Raw genomic sequence first — 13,250 nt, 5'->3', positions numbered from 1 at the left:
TGTGGCCCGCCCATTGTTATTGTGATTATGCTTATTGGAATGTTATTTTATGACTGTGTGTTTTTGTTCTTTTTGATGTTTTTTTGATGATGTTGTTTATTGTTTATGCTCTGGTTTTATTTTGTTGTATTATGTTGTCCGGGCTTGGCCCCATGTAAGCCGCTCCGAGTCCCCATTGATGAATAAAGTTTATTATTATTATTATTATTATTCAGAATGCTCTTTGATTGTAGATTAACTACAAATCCCAGCAACTACAATTCCCAAATAACAAAATCAATTAACACCAGTATTCAAGTGTGGGTGTATCAGGTGTTTGTGCCAAATTTGGTCCTGTGAATGGCAATACATTCGGCATATCAAATATTTACATTCCGGTTCATAAGTTGCAAAATTACAGTTATGAGGTAGCAATGAAAATAATTTTATTGTTGGGCTCAACACAACATGAGGAACTGTATTAAGGGGTCGCAGCAATAGGAAAGCTGAGAAATACCACTCTAGGGGAAAACCCTTCTTCCCAAGATCGGAAATCTACATGCTACGAGAGGCAATGTTTGCTCTGAACTGAGAAGGGAAGAAGAGCAGTTGTGTTTTTTTTTTCCACCAAGAAGTGGAGTTGGCACAAAAATAGAAGCTGACACTAATTGTTGGTTGAAAGGCGATCTCTGCTGTGCTCCCTGGGGTGGGTCAGCGGGAGCCGTTTCCTGATGCAGCTCCTGCCAAAATGCAAACAGAACCGGATACACCTTCAAGGGAGTGCAGAAGCAGCATGTCGCAAACGCAAAGGAACCGCTGGACCAAAAAGGCAGGCAAATGCAACAAATCAGCAAAGGCCTTACTGCAGATCCTGAGTCCAACATGTATCTGTGCTTACTGTGTATGGGCATATGTGTATGCATGGTCATAAGAACACCAACAAGTAGCAGGACATAGCTTAATCCTCGATTTATTAAGACACCACAGGACTCCTTACACTTTTTTCCACTCGCAAGCCCCCAGTGGTGCAAAAGGTCAAGCCGCTAAGCTGCAGAACCTGCTGACCAAAAGGTCAGCAGTTCAAATCTGGAAGATGGGTGAGCTCCTGCTGTTAGTCCCAGCTTCTGCCAACCTAGCAGTTTGAAAACATGCAAATATGAGTAGATCAATAGGTACCACCTTCGGAATGGGGCCCATTGTACGCTGTTCTGGTACAGCTGTACCAGGAGCTCCAATTTTGTTTGCTTTGCATTGAATGTTTGTTTGCAGTCCTAAGTTTCAGAGACTCTGCAGATAGGTGGCTTCTTTTGGTTGCAGTTATAGGGCAAGCCACCTGTCCATCATCGTTGAGTTTGGTCCCGCCCCTTGCTCAGGGCAATTGGGAAGGGAAGGGGGCAATTTTTCAGTTAGTCTCAGCTAGGAGGTCAATGTACAGGACGTGTACAGACTTTCTCCTGTACAACGGCTTCAACCCTTAAGACTTCCCGGGGGAGAACAGTCTTAAGTGCATCTAAAGATTCCCAAAGGTTCCAGGGAAACAGCCTTACAGCCCTGAGGAATTTCGGAGGGAATAACAGCTTTAAACATCAAGAACTCCAGCTAAGTGACTACAGGCCTACTGGTACGTCCACTCGGTTTTGAGACGCAGTTCAGCCCGGTAGTGGACCCACATCAGTCAGGCTTAGGTTCACAGTTAGCCTGGGAGGAGCTAGAAAGGGATTTTTCCTTGAAAGTAAAGCAAAGAAACAGTTAGAAGCCACCAGTTGTTTGAAGCCTGGAAGCATTTGTTTAATCTTTGAAGACAAAAGAAGTTTCTTTTTAATTGTTCATCAATAAAAGACTTTGTTGTATTTAAGCTAAAGCCTTCTAAAGACTGTTTAATGGGGGGAAATTCTCTAAGGGCTTCTCTTCGGGCCCCTTGGCTCCCTGTTTATTTTATTTGGTATGCTTGTATACCGCTAATATCTCAGCCTGTGCGGCGACTCATTGCGGTTTACAACATGTTAAAATATACAGTTCACTTTAAGCATATAAGATTAAAATTAGAAAAATATATAAAAACATACATAGTATTGGGCCACCAATACAGATCGGGACATCTCATAGTTAAAATCGTAATCCAATTCGTTATCCTTGATTGCAATCCATGGTCAGACACATCACGTCGAAGATCAATTGAAGACTTGCTCGAATATCCAGGTTTTTAGTTTTTTCCTAAATGCCATTAGCGAAGTGGCTGATCTTAATTCAGTAGGGAGGGCATTCCAAAGCCGGGGGGCCACCACAGAAAAAGCCCTATCTCTCGTTCCCACAAGCCGCACCTGTGAAGCAGGTGGGATAGAGAGAAGGGCTTCTCCTGAAGATCGCAGGGTCCTGGTGGGCTGATAGGCCGAGATACGTTCGGATAGGTATGTAGGGCCAGAACCGTTTAGGGCTTTAAAGGTCAAAACCAGCACTTTGAATTGGGCTCGGTAGCTAATCGGTAGCCAGTGGAGCTGGTACAGCAGAGGAGTTGTGTGCTCCCTGCGCCCAGCCCCTGTTAATACCATGGCTGCCGCCCGTTGGACTAGTTGGAGCTTCCGGGCCGTCTTCAAAGGCAACCCCACGTAGAGAGCGTTGCAGTAATCAAGACGGGATGTAACCAGAGCGTGGACTACCGTGGCCAAGTCAGACTTCCCAAGGTACGGTCGCAGTTGGCGCACGAGTCTTAACTGTGCGAATGCTCCCCTGGTCACCGCCGAAACCTGGGGCTCCAGGCTCAGCGATGAGTCCAGGATCACACCCAAACTGCGAACCTGTGTCTTCAGGGGGAGTGCGACCCCGTCTAACACAGGCTGTAACCCTATACCCTGTTCGGCCTTGCGACTGAGCAGGAGCACCTCTGTCTTGTCTGGATTCAATTTCAATTTGTTCGCCCCCATCCAGACCGTCACAGCGGCCAAGCACCGGTTCAGGACTTCGACAGCCTCCTTAGTAGCGGGTGGGAAGGAGTGACAGAGTTGGACATCATCTGCGTACAGATGACACCGCACCCCGAAACTCCGGATGATCTCACCCAGCGGCTTCATGTAGATGTTAAACAACATGGGGGACAGTATTGAACCCTGCGGAACCCCACAAGACAAAGGTTGTGGGGTAGAGCAGGAGTCCCCCAGTGACACCTTCTGAGACCGACCCTCGAGGAATGACCGGAGCCACTGCAGAGCAGTACCTCCGAGACCCATTCCCGCGAGGCGTCCCAGAAGGATACCGTGGTCGACGGTATCGAAGGCCGCTGAGAGGTCGAGTAGCACCAACAGGGACACACTCCCCCTGTCGAGCTCCCGACGGAGATCATCCACTAAGGCGACCAAGGCTGTCTCGGTACCATGTCCCGGCCTAAAGCCAGACTGTGCCGGATCTAGATAATCCGTGTCTACCAAGAATGCCTGGAGTTGTGAGGCCACCACACGTTCCATGACTTTGCCCAAAAAGGGAAGATTGGAAACAGGCCGATAGTTTGCCAATTGAGTGGGGTCTAGTGATGGCTTCTTCAACAGCGGTTTTATCACAGCTTGCTTTAAGCTGGCTGGAAAAATGCCTTCCCGAAGGGAGGCATTGACCACCACCTTAACCCACTCGGCCAATCCCCCTCTGGCCTCCTTTAGAAGCCAGGATGGGCAGGGGTCTAGGATGCATGTGGTAGCTCTCATTCCTCCAAGTACCTTGTCCACATCCTCAGTTTGAACCAATTGAAATGAATCCATCAAAATCGGACAAGCAGATGCTCGTGTTACATCCTCAGAGACTGCCGTTAATGCGGCGTCCAGTCCAGAGCGGATCAAAGCGACTTTGTCTGCGAAGAACCGAGCAAAAGCTTCACAGCGAGCAGCCGAGTCATCAGGGCACCCATCCTGAATGGTGGGTTTTAAAAGGCCTCTGACAACTCGGAACAGTTCAGCCGGACGGTTCTTTGCAGACGCAATAGTGGCCGCGAAGAAAGTTTTCTTAGCGGCTCTTATTGCCGCGGCATATGACCTTAAAAAGGCCACAAACCGTGTTCGGTTTGGCTCGCTCGGATCCGAACGCCACACGCTCTCTAGTTCCCTCTTCTTTCGCTTCAGCACCGCCAGCTCCTCAGTAAACCAAGGGGCCGGTTTGGATCGGCTACTTGAGAGGGGACGTTCTGGAGCGATCGTGTCTATTGCCCTGGTCATCTCCCCATTCCAGAGAGCGACTAGGGCATCAACAGGATCACCAACCGCGGTGGCGGGAAAATCCCCGAGAGCCATCAGGAATCCTTCCGGATCCATAAGCCTCCTGGGGCGGACCAATTTAATAGGTCCTCCACCTCTGCGGAGGTTAGGGGGCGCAGTAAGTCTAAAGCTGACCAGGAAATGGTCGGTCCATGGCAACGGAGAGATGGATAACTCCTCAACACCGCCACCTTCCTCCCATCCCTGACAGAAAACCAAGTCCAATGTATGTCCAGCACTGTGGGTGGGGCCAGATACTTGTTGGGACAGACCCATGGTCGCCATGGTAGACATGAAGTCCTGAGCCGCTCCCGTTAGGGCAGCCTCAGCGTGGACATTGAAGTCCCCCAGCACAAGCAGCCGCTGGGACTCCAATGCCAGGTCCGAGACTACCCCCGCTAGCTCAGGTAGGGAGACTGTAGTGCAGCGAGGTGGACGGTACACTAACAGAATCCCTAATCTGTCCCGGTCACCCACCCTCAGGTGGACGCATTCAAAATTTGTTGACTGCGGGATGGGGGTCCTGGTCAGAGAAATGGAATCTCTATAGACTACTGCAACCCCGCCTCCCCGCCCTCCGGATCTCCGGATCTGTTGGGCTAAAGTTGCACATCCTGTTTTAAAGGCACTTTGTTTCAAGCCCAGTGGCGACAGAACATAAGCCGTCCTGAGTCCCCCTTCGGGGGTTGAGAAGGACGGGATAGAAATGCGAGAAATAAAATAATAAATATATATATATACATATATAAAATAGATATAAAAATGAAACACTGATTGAAAATAAATCAGCATTTACAAGGATTGCTAAACGGTGATTTGCCTTCTTGTGGAATGTAGCTGAAGCATTTTCTGCAGAATACACTGGAAAAACTGCACCTTGTTGCCAACAGATTGGTGTAAATGGGTGGCCTTCAGAAACATTTTACTGTTGCCAAGTTTTTGTGACCCCAGCACAGAGTGAAGAGGGCTCCATTCGGGGTCAGGACCCACACTTTAAGAAGCAGGGAACTAACATAACAATCCTGAAGAAACAAGTATTGTGAAGCATAGAAACTATCCTTCAACATTTTCATCTGAAATCTCTGTCATGCCAACTGGTAAATCATTCTACATTAACCGAAGGGGGATGTGTGACTTTTCTGAAATTTATTTATTTACGACATTTAAATGCCGACCTTCTCACCCCGAAGGGGACTCAGAGCGGCTTACTATATATATATTATTAGCATATTATTAGCATAGTACAATATCAGTATTAAATGTTACTATATTTATTATTATTTAGTACACAAAATGATGAATTATTAAATTATTAAATTCAAAGAGAGTTGATTGTACTAATATACCCAATGTCCATGTGGTGTTTCTGTGTATCTGTTTTCACGTGCTTGAAATAATATGTACAACACATACCTCAAAAGTAACATGGTGCAAATACCTAGGCGCATTTAATGAAGTCCTGTCGTAATGCCTGCAACTTGAACAGGGATAATATCACTTCTTTTTTTAATGGTCTAGCACAGTGTTTCTCAACCTGGGGGTCGGGACCCCTGGAGGGGTCGCGAGGGGGTGTCAGAGGGGTCACCAAAGACCACAAGTATTTTCTGTTGGTCATGGAGGTTCTATGTGGGACGTTTGGCCCAATTCAATCGTTGGCAGGGTTCAGAATGCTCTTTGATTGTAGGTGAACTTTAAATCCCAGCAACTACAACTCCTAAATGTTCAGGTCTATTTTTCCCAAACCCCACTAGTGTTTACATTTGGGCATATTGAGAATTAGTGCCAAGTTTGGTCCAGCTCCATCATTGTTTGAGTCCACAGTGCTCTCTGGATGTAGATGAACTACAACTCCCAAAACTCAAGGTTAATGCCCACCAAACCCTTCCAGTATTTTCTCCTGGTCTTGAGAGTTCTGTGTGCCAAGTTTGATTCAATTCCATCATTGGTGGAGTTCAGAATGCTCTTTGATTGTAGGTTAACTATAAATCCCAGCAACTACAACTCCCAAAGAACAAAATCAATACCCTCCCCCAATCCCACCAGTATTTAAATATAGGTGTATTGGGTCTTTGTGCCAAATTTGGTCCAGTGTATGAAAATACATCTTGCATATCAGATATTTACATTAATATTGATAACAGCAGCAAAATTACAGTTATGAAGTAGCAATGAAACTAATTTTATGGTTGGGGGTCACCATAACATGAGGAAGCGTATTAAGGGGTCGTGGCATTAGGAAGGTTGAGAACCACTGATCTAGCATGTTTGTTTGTTTGTTTTCTTTTAGAGTTATAGGCACTGGATTGTGGAGCTGGAGTATCCCAAAATTTAAATGCTGATACTGGGTTACTATGAGTTTCCAAAGGTACAAAATAAGCAAGTCCAAAACACCTAGAGGGCCGGGGTTTGCCCATGGCTGCTTTAGACACACTGAAATGTATTGTTGTGACCATCCAGACAGATGCTGGAAGGGAAAATAGCCTCTGTCCTGTTTGTGGTTGCCTACCTCTTTTTTAACAGGTGTGTGGAAGCAGACATCTCATCACATGGTATTCATCACACAACCTCTTCGACACAACCATTACAGCAGTCCTCTCAGCTTTTCATTCTGACAATATAATGACACTCACCAACACTCCACCAGTGTTCACATTTGGGCATATTGAGTATTCATGCCAAGTTTGGTCCAAATCCATCATTGTTTGATTCCACAGTGCTCTCTGGATGTAAGTGAACTACAACTCCAAAACTCAAGGTCAATGCCCACCAAACCCTTCCAATATTTTCTGTTGGTCATGGGAGTTCTGTGTGCCAATTTTGGTTCAATTCCAACACTGTTGGAGCTCAGAATGCTCTTTGATTGTAGCTGAACTATAAATCCCAGGAACTACAACTCCCAAATGACAAAATCAATCCCCACCCCAGTATTTAAATTTGGGCATTATCGGGTATTTGTGCCAAATTTGGTCCAGTGAATGAAAAGGCACCGTGCATATCAGATATTTACATTATGATTCATAGGTAAAGGTAAAGGTTTTCCCCTGACATGAAGTCCAGTCATGTCCAACTCTGGGGTGTGGTGTTCATCTCAATTTCTAAGCCAAAGAGCCGGCGTTGTCCATAGACACCTCCGAGGTCATGTGGCCGGCATGACTGCATTGAGCGCTGTTACCTTCCCGCCGGAGCCATACCTATTGATCTACTCACATCTGCATGTTTTTGAACTGCTAGGTTGGCAGAAGCTGGGGCTGACAGCGGAAGCTTACGCCACTTCCCGGATTCGAACCTGCAACCTTTCGATCAACAACTTCAGCAGTGCTTTAACCCGCTGCGCCACCTGGGGTGCAGTAGCAAAATTACAGTTGTGAAGTAGCAACAAAAAATAATTTTATGTTTGGGGGTCACCACAACATGAGGAACTGCATTAGGAAGGTTGAGACCCGCTGTCATAAGGGCATCCAGGGACCTGTAGCAAATTCACTTGGCTCTTCACAACGATGAATTTGACCATCCACAAATATGCGAAAATAACCCCTAAAGCAAACCTTGATCTTGGTATTTTACATAAGGAACCCAATTTCCCCCATTGTATATAATGGGACAGGAGCATCCACAGATTTCGACCTCTATGGCAGGTCAGGGACCATATCCCAGTGGATACCAAGAGCCCGATGTACTTACTTTGCAACTGCTCTTTGTTTCCTGGACTTTTTCCTTCTATGGCCTTTGTCCCATCCTAATGGGACATCTTTTGGTCCCACAAAGACCGAACCATTCCCAGTTTCTTGCGTCCGCAGTTCCTTCAGGTTCACCTCACTTCGTGAGAAGAGTCGGGAAAGCCGGCCCCGGAGGCCCTCTTTCTTGGCCATAGATGGGGCTACTCCTTCCAACCTCTGGTCCTTACAGACATCCAAGGGGGAAGAAGCTATGGAGAGCCAGCTGAGGGCTGCGGTTCTCCACTCCAGCCAAGGCGGACCCGGTTGCTGTCTTTCTGTAGCCAGAAGCGCTTTGCTTTCGCCTCCACTTCCTCCGCCTCGGGAGTCCCACCTGCCTGGGAGGATCCGGGTGCCGAAGGTGTGACACCTGCTGACAGATCCAGGCGTGCCACCTCTGAAGCACAGCCAACAAACAACATGGGAGCCTAATCCCCATTAAGGAAGGGGGGCACCTATTGCCCAGCTGCTACTCTCTAAACCAGGCAAATGCCGGACCCGTCACCGTCTCCAGAGCGCCCTTGCAGCCTGAAAACAGGGAAGGTGAGAAAGGACTTTGGAGTGAAGGTGACAGAGGAGATTAGAACAGGTGTGCTCCAAGATTAGCCAAACAAGGTGGCTTTTTAGCAAAGGTTACACACCTGAGAGAAAACAAAAGCAGGCCTCTGGAAGCAGAGTAGAAAAGCCATTTCTGCATCACTTGAAAAGACAAACAGGAATGGTGTCACCTATAATGGGAATACAGAGGCCATAGATCTGACTCGGTTTCCTTATTCAAGTAGACCTTTTATCATGGAAGCAAGGGGACATTTTGCGAGCATATTTTATTCTTTTCAAACATGCGTGTGTTGTTTAAAAATGTTTTTATATTGTTTTAGGTGCTTTCATTTTAATTGTTGTGAATTTTTTTGAATAGTTTTGGAAGCTGCATTCTACACTGCCATATAAAATCCAGATTATCTGCTTTCAACTGGACTATATGACAATGTAGGTAAAGGTTGTCCCCTGACATTAAGTCCAGTCATGTCTGACTCTGGGGTGTGGTGCTCATCTCCATTTCTAAGACGAAGAGCCGGCATTGTCCATAGACACCTCCAAGGTCATGTGGCCGGCATGACCGCATGGAGCGCCGTTACCTTCCCGCCGGAGCTGTATCTATTGATCTACTCACATTTGCATGTTTTTGAACTGCTAGGTTGGCAGAAGCTAGGGCTGACAGCGGAAGCTCACGCCGCTCCCTGGAATCGAACCTGCGACCTTTTGGTCAACAAGCTCAGCAGCTCAGTGCTTTAACCCACTGTGCCACCGGGGGCCCCTGATGACAATTCATATAATCTGTTTCAATGGAGCCCCCAGTGATATAATGAAAACTGACAGGTCTGAAGACCAACAGGTCAGAGGTTCGAATCCGGAGAGAGTGTGGATGAGCTCCCTCTGTCAGCTCCAGCTTCCCATGCGGGGACATGAGAGAAGCCTCCCACAAAGATGCTAAAACATCAAAACATCCAGGCATCCCCTGGGCAACGACCTTGAAGACAGCCAATTCTCTCACACCAATTGGGCCAACTGCAAGGGATAAACGCAGAGCCTTCACAGCAGTGGCACCATCACTCTGGAATACTCTGCCACCTGAAGTCCGTGCCTTGCAGGACTTACCAGCTTTCCGCAGGGCATGTAAGACATACTTGTTTCGACATGCTTTTAATGTTTGATACTGCTGTGTTTAAATTGTTTTAAATTGCTTTTAAATTTTGTTAGATTTTAGCCATTCTTGTAAGCCGCTCCGAGCCCCAGGGGAGTGGCGGCATATAAGTTCAAATAATAAATAAATAAATAAATAAACTATAAAGGTTTAGATAAAGGTTCAGGTTCCACCTGAACATTAGGAAGAGCTTTCCGAAAGTGAGAGGTGATCAACAGTGGAACCCTCTGCCTCAGAGTGTGGTGGAAGTGTCATGACCTTATTTCCTGGTTTTGTGTGAAGCCAGGAAATTAGACCATGCCTTAGACATGGCCTCTGCAGACTTGAAACAAGGGAGTTTCCATGGAAATGGGGGCAATGAAGGGGAGGGGCCAGCGTGAGGGATAGGAGAAGTGAGGGAAAGAAACTGTCAGTTGGAATTTTGTTTGGTACCACAATGTACGCTTTTTGAAATAAAGTCTTCCCACTTTGTTCATGGGGTAATTTCTTTGCCAGAAAGCTACAGATCTGGACAGGATGCTCCTTCCTTGGAAGCGTTTAAATAGAGGCTGGATGGTCATCTGTTGGGGGTGCTTTGATTGTGCTTGACAGAAAGGGGTTGGACTGGATGGCCCATGGGGTCTCTTTTAACCCTATGATTTCAGCATTGGGTCCATGCCTGATTCTACCCCTCATGTTTCGGTTCACCCTAAAGGAACATGTGACCAAAAAAGAAAAAGAGATGCACAGCAAATCATGATCCATAACCTTTATTTGTTTCCACCATTTTCCATAACTAGTACAAAAATGAGAACAGGGAAGGGGGTTAAAAATGCAGTGATGGGGATTTGTGATGTCACTGCAAGACACACTCAGCAGGGCAGCTGCTTTTTTGGACAGGGTCCTGCAGCCCAGACATGCTCCTCACCCCTCCAAAATCAAAAATCCAAACAAACGCCAACAGAGTCAGCTTCCTTCCCACTCAAACCCCCCACCCCATCCCCCCTCCCCACTTCATAACAAATCAAGAGTTTGACACAAAACAAAGCTTTGGTTGCTAGCAGTAAACATGGAAGTTACATTCGTTTTGTCTCCTAGTACACACTCATGTAGCCCCACAAGACAGCGTTGTTGCCCTCCCTCGTCCCTCCCACCCCAAATACATTCAGTGCACCCTCTCCCACAGTGACCCTGAGTACAGGCCCAGCAATAGCCAGTCTGTGATTCACACTGTTTACCCACCCGCCCAATGCATAGTGTCCGTTGTTGTCTAAATGGTAATAGCACTGACCATCCCAGGAAGCGATTCATTCCTAAAAACCAAGGCAATACCCAGAAGCTATATTTGCAATCGTCAGGTCCCGGGACAAGGACCTTAAAACCTCTCCCAAATTATTTCTGCAAGTTAAAGAAATGAGTAAATCTGTAAACAATACCCCTTGATGTTGATTTCGGTAAGAAATAGAGCAGGCATGGGCAAACTTCGGCCCTCCTGATGTTTTGGACTTCAACTCTGACAATTCCTAACAGCCTCAGACCCCTTCCTTCCCCCCCCCCCCTCAGCTGCTTAAGAGAAAGGCTTCTGTCTGAGAGAGCCCTCAGTGTGAGAAGGCCTCAGTATGAGAAAGCCTGGTATCAGAAACTTTTGTGAGAGAAGCCCCAGATTGGAGGTCATGTGTGAAGGCAGATGAGGGGGGAAAGGAAAAGGCCTGAGGCTGTTAGGAATGGTGGGAGTTGAAGTCCAAAACACCGGGAAGGCCAAAGTTTGCCCATGCCTGAGATAGAGACATGATTTCACCTATTCCTCCAGATATACTCCTGCTTGCAGATGAAATCACTGTCATCTCAGAAGCCTAATATTCCTGGCTGCAAGGGGGGGAAAAAACTGGAAAGGGGTCCCTCTTAATCCACTCCCTTGTGGCAACACTGCCGATTGGTGATGAAAAATGACAGAGCTTGAAATGTTACTTTTTCGAAGAATTCACAACGACATGCTGAAGCCACCCATAAATTATGTAGTGCAAACTGCAGGGCCCACAACAATATTGCCTGCTATGGAGAACCACAGCAGAGCTTTTAAAAAGTTGCCTTTTTGTTTGTATCACAACTCACAGAATCCTTTACGCACCAGCACAGCCATAGCCATGTCGGCTGGGAGTCGAGATCCGAAAAATCACATTTTCCAATCTCTGGGTGTTAGCATGTCATTGCTAGCATGGTCTTCTGAAGAGTAGCTTTCTCTGGAAGCCCTCTTCCCTTTCTGGTGCAAATACCTATCACATCCTTTGGCTAGTTTAATTCAGTTTGTAAACAATCGTCAAGGAGGAAAGCGGAAAGAAACCAGAAAGATTTACGTAAGATATGTACACATTCTAAACATCTAAAAGGTGAAGGGAAAACAATGCTACATGATTTTAAAAAAAATTCTAATAGACTGATACAAAACTAGAAGGGGCAGCATAGTAACCTTTGGCTATTCCCTGGGAAAGTGTTTCTTTTTGGCAATCAGACCAGAGCAAACTACGTCACCCGTTGCATTCTATCGCATTGCATTTGGTCCCATTGATAAGATAGAAAAGTTATCCTGAGGTAGATATGGTAGAGATTCCCCTGCAGCAATGTCAAAATCAACATTCCCACCACCACGGTTTCTGTAAGGCAGGAAACAAAGAGAATTCTCGGCGATCAAAAATGGCTCTACTCTCTGGAATTCTCTTGCTTGGCTCTGTAGCTATCCATAATTTTAATTTTTGATCATGTGCTTTCAGTGGAAAGCTTTGATTGGCAAAACAGCAGTAGTCCATATGACAAAAAAAAAAAAGCAACCAAACTATTAAGGTGAGCTAGGGATTGAATTGGTGTCAGATTTAGCCATATTTAAAGGGCCAGCCCATAAGCTTCAGGAGTTACGTTGGTTATATCTAACACAGTACTAATGAATTAAGTTGGACAGTTCCGAAAAATCTGGAAACCCCTGGATTTCATTGTGGCCTCTACTGTGTGTGTATATATATATGTATGCATATATATATATATCACATTTATACATACACACACACACCCTATTCCTCCAGATCTACTCCCGCTTCCATATTAAATCACTGTCATCTCAGAAGCCCAATCATCCTGGAATGCATTGCCGAAACGTACCTGTGTGTGTGTGTGTGTGTATACACACACCCTGTTGCCCCAAAAGTAAGACAGGATCTTATGTTCCTTTTTGCTCCAAAATATCTGTTAGGGATTATGTATAGCTGTCTGGAAATTATTTAAATGTAGTTTTTAAATACTGAACTGTAACTAGAGCTTATTTTTGAAGTAGGGCTTATATTTGGACAACCTCAAAAATCCTGAAAAAAACATGCTATAGGGAGGTGTTATTTTTGGGGAAACACAGTACACACACACACATTTTGGCAATACAGCCCATTTAGAAAAAGATCTCACTTATTCCCCAGCCACCGTACTAGTTGGCTATTCAAACTAACTATTTAAAATGACGGACTCTTTGGCAATAAATATTGCTCTGTCACAGATTATACATCCAGCAGCTATGGATTAGTGTCACACTTGGGTATTTCTAATTTCCGTTCTATATGTGGATTGTAATCCATGGGAGTGAGCAGAAAGGTCAGGAATATA

The sequence above is a fragment of the Anolis sagrei genome, chromosome X (genome assembly GCF_037176765.1).
Source record: "Anolis sagrei isolate rAnoSag1 chromosome X, rAnoSag1.mat, whole genome shotgun sequence".
Lineage (NCBI taxonomy): Eukaryota > Metazoa > Chordata > Lepidosauria > Squamata > Dactyloidae > Anolis > Anolis sagrei.
Note: the sequence above shows the minus strand (reverse complement) of the source record.